Source organism: Belonocnema kinseyi, chromosome 3 (assembly GCF_010883055.1).
Source record: "Belonocnema kinseyi isolate 2016_QV_RU_SX_M_011 chromosome 3, B_treatae_v1, whole genome shotgun sequence".
Taxonomy (NCBI): Eukaryota; Metazoa; Arthropoda; class Insecta; order Hymenoptera; family Cynipidae; genus Belonocnema; species Belonocnema kinseyi.
The window spans coordinates 95,762,721-95,767,572 of record NC_046659.1 but is presented as its reverse complement, the minus strand read 5'-3'; positions in this window follow the sequence as shown (position 1 = coordinate 95,767,572).

The following is a 4,852-nucleotide window of genomic DNA, read 5'->3' as shown; positions in this document are numbered from 1 at the left end:
ATCAGTTTTTTGAAATTCCCAGATAGCGGATCCAATATGGCGGCTGAAAAGTGAAAAAATCATTTTAGGCCCACAGCACGAGTTTGGTATGAGTATATGGGTTTTAGGGTTGCTGATCACGAATCTATTATTAGTTTTTCGAAATTTTAAGATAGCGAATCCAATATAGCAGCCTTGACATTGTGACAGTCATAACAGGTCCGCCGTTTTGAAAAATCGCAAAAAGCCACAAAGCATGAAAAAATAGAAGCTTAAAAGAAAATTTTGAGCCCAATAACGTTAATTTATCTTGCTAATTGAAGTGTGAGGGGGGAGTGGTTGACTTGACAGAGAATGTCCCATATACAGAGTAATTTTTTTACTTGAAACTTTCAAATACCTCGAAAAATAGGCACTCTATGAAAAAATGTTATGAATCAAAATTTAATCACTCTGAGGAGTACATATACTTGTGTATGTATATTTACTCTCAGGCTATTTAAGATACATATTAGTAAGAAATATAAAAAAAAGATTGGTGAAATATGACGCGAGATATGTAGTGCATGACGTCAACTGAAATCGAGATAAACCAACGTGCAAGTTAAAATTTTATCATAATTTCTAAATTAATTTATTAATATTGTCCAGCATAAAAAATCAATACTTTTCTTTATTAATTAATAAACTGTAGAAAAGTTTCAAAAAGATATTTGACATAATTTTGAATAGCTTTTGCATTAGCTGGACTACTTCAAGTAAAATAAGTCTATTGTATTTTCACAGAATTAAGCCTAGCAAGAAATGTTGGCAATAGTCTGCATCCAAGAGGAGCTGTTGAACCTGCACTATATGAGGTTCCTATTACAGCTGTAAATCTACGTAGAAGTTAGGAGAATATTATTATAAATGTTCCTAAATTCTGACAGCCTTCACGTGGCAGTAATCTTTCATATGATGTTCCTCTACGATATGATACAGAAGCTTTATTATATCAGAGGGAGGGGCATGCTGATCATGTTCAACGAATTCCTCAAAGGGTCGAAATTAGTCTTACATATCGCATTTATTCAAGATTACTCAATCCATATTCTGCCCCGCCTAGAGATCATTAAGATGAATTTGAATCTAAGTTTTGAAAAAATATAAGAATATGAAATCAAATGGTGCTATAATGGGCCCTAATAAAGAGCTCTATTTGATGAATGTATTCAGAGTAAAGAGTATGGATCTTACTATAGGAGTATCAGTTAGTTTGCGTATTCTTGTTTAATATATTACATTTTATGACTTAGCAAAGTTCTTCACATAGCTCGATTCCTAGAGAGATTGATCAGTGATATTTGTCGAAGCCATGTTGAGAATTCTAGATTGAACTCAAATCTATACCTTCTCCTTTGTACTACCTCTTCCTACTCTTTCCTTTGTCACTTTTTTCCGACAAATTCCTTGATGCGGTAGCCTAACGAGGCTAGAACCGGATATAATATTGATAAAAGTTATAATAATAAATAGAATAAAATCATGTTTATGTGTAAATCTTTGTTAATGTTAATTTAATTATTTAGATTCTTTCAAAATAAATTCGTTGTGTAAAGTAAATAATGTAGTATTATTTTAATATAAGGGTTTTAAATATTTGAAAAACAGTTTTAATTTAAGATTGAAAGGAAATTTATTATTTCATGAATATTTCTTTGCCGGGTGCAAAATGAGCATAAAAGAGGTTAACAATTATAAACCAGACTTTTAAGGTACCTCAGTTTTCGGCTCGTTAGAGACAAAAAAATTACAGTAGAAGAAAGGGGGAGAAAATATGAAAAACTCAAATGAAAAGCAGTGTCAAAACAAGTTTCTGAAAGATTTTAGTACCTGCCAAAGTCTTGTTAAACGTTATTTATGATAATGCTTAGCTCACTCAGAAAATAGCGAAATTACGAAGGTCTTCGTCCTTTCTTAGTTCAGCATAGCCAGATTGTTAAATATAATGTATTAAATATAAGAAATTTTAAAACAGAGAAATCCATCCGCAGTATTTTCTTTCGGTTTATAAAAGAATCATAATTTTGATTTAATTTTTATCACTGACAGCTTATTTTGCACTTTAAGATATTCTATAAAATTATATTCTTTTTTTCAATCAGACTTAACCATATAGAATTGTGGGTAATTTTCTAAATAACAAAATAAGCCTTTGATGAAGCATATTCTATAAAAATTATAAGTTACGCATTTTACATAAAAAATTAGTATTTTAAAACAAAACTGAAGAAAGTTCAAAGTTTTTCAATTTTTGAACAGTTTTAAGATATATTTGAGCAAATCCATGTCAAATCATCTGATGAATTTTGGCTATAGTTAGTCATTTTGATGAAAATTCTAGTATCCGTCCTCTTAGGCGTTGAAAGAAAAACCCTTGAATTCAAAATTTTAAATTTTGGTCCGGTTTTTCTTGAGCTTTCATAACTTTGGGGATTTTAATGATATTAAGGTGTATTTTTTAAAATTATTCCGTAATAGGACGTAGTTTTGAAAAAATATTTTGGTTTGTTTTAAATTAATTTCTTTCCTAACTAAAAAAACTGCATATTGTTGCTTGAAAGTACAACTCAGAACGATAGACGGTTGCGACTCTTTTCTGAAAGACTCGCGCCTACTGGAAAGGCGTAGTGCGCGGGTATTCATATCCGGAGATTGCGCAATATTATGTATTCCATTTGGAACGGTTCAGAGGGCCCTGACAGTTTACGCTTTGATTCCCCCGAATTAGTACCAAGGCTATTGGCATGCAACTCCCGACCTTGTTACTAAACCGAGAGTTTGGTTTACATTGATGAAAATTAATTCGTTGTTGTTCATTCACCTTTTTTTGAAATTTGACTATTTTGTTAAAAAAATTCATATGCTATAGATGAAATTTAATCTTTTTAATTGAAAATTTTAAATATTCCATTTTTGATTGAAAATTTATCTTCATTATTTGAAAATCCTAAATTTTTGATTGAACATTTTTTGCTGACAAATCATTTCCTTTGGAGGAAAATTTGCGTGGTGGTCTGAAATCTAAACTCATATGAGAGAAATGCATTGGTTTGAGTGAGAATTCGTAATTTAAACCATACATTTTTATAAATTATAAAAACCATTGTGCTTGATTTTCTTTTCATTTATTTTAGATATTACATATTATAAAATACAACATTTGTGTATTAATAATAATTTTATAATTTAATTTAAAACTTGCGCCAGACAAATAAAATTATAATCGCACGAGTGTTTGTTTTCTAGTAATACCAAAAAGTAGTACTAATGTTATTCAGTATGCATTAAAACTGAAGTGAAACTATTTGGGGAGCAAGGGGCGGTTTTTTAATATAGAAAATCAGTCTTAAATGATACTTTTTTTACAGGAAACGTGACATTTCCTCTTCTTAAAAGCCAGACTTACTTTTAAATCGCCAGTTGACTTGGTGATTTGAGCAGAGGATTCGAGGTATCTTTTAATAGCCACGGTTCGACCACCCAATCTTGATTTCAAAGAGAAAGAAGTAGCAGGTAAAAGCAATGAGCAGACAAGGTTAACGGAGCGGGTTACTCCGGTAATGGCACCGGAAACTACACTTACCACGAGTTCCGGCGCTTTGAGCCTTTTCTACTCTTTCGACTTTGTACGAGGCTTCTTATACTTTGCACGGCCATTTACTTTTCGCCATATCCGAAGTTCATGAATCCAACTCAGACCTACCTTGCAATTCCGCAGCACGATGGTGCACTTAGCATTAGAGAATCGAAGGGCATTCTTACAAATCCTGGTTTAAGTTTTCATTTTTAATTTCATTATATACGCAAAAAAAATCTATAAGAAAAATTAGTACCGTAAATTGAAGCTAAGCGGCGCATGTGAAGGAAAGCGGTGCAGTTTTGAATCTGTATTTCTGAATGCGATAAATTTGCTTTTTCTAGGTAAAAATCATATAGGCTTGATACAATTTTCATTCAATTCAAAGGTTTTTTTATGATTAAAGAGTTTTAAATTTATAGTAAATACTCTGACCCAGGTTGCTGATCAATCTCTCTAGCAATCAGCACAAGCAAAGAACCTCACGAAGTCGTTATGTTAGGTTCACTACTTGGGTCTATTAGTAGCCAAGGTCTTTTGATTCAGGCTTCATTCACTCTACTGACACTCTTTTTATTAACTATTTTCCGCCATACTTTCCTGTCCTGGAATACTTCTCTAGCTTCTTTTATGTCCATGCATTTTTTCATGCAGGCTCTCGTGTTTCTGTGACTTCTTATGTCTCTTCTAAGTAGGGTCTCATTCACACATTCTAACCATTCTTTCCGCGGTCTACCTCTGGGCACGATGCCATTTACTTTACCTTGATACACTTGTTTCGTTAGTTGTTCATTTGGCATTCTCTCAACATGCCCGAACCATCTTAACCGATTTCTTTCCCATGTGTCTACCTAGCGTCTCTTCTGCATCACATTCTTTTAGAATTACCTCGTTACTTACTTTGTCCATCAGAGTTTTCCCGCATATTATGTGCATGAATCTCATGTCAATTGCGTTAATTTTACTTTTATCTTTTTCTTGATAAGTCCATGTCTCGCTACCATATAGTACAGTCGGTACAAATATAGAATTATGTATTGCCATTTTAGCTTTATTTGATAGAGGAGAGTACTCGAATATGAGATATCCTCGTAATGTGAGAAAGCGGGGTATCAGCTAAACTAAGAGATCCACTCTGTTGGTTTTATCACTAACTTGTAGCCCTTGAAAAAAGAGTAATTTCGTGGTATAGTACATTTTTCATTGGGCTTCTAAAGATTATAGGCGAACTTTTTGTGAAATCGTGGTTTTTAT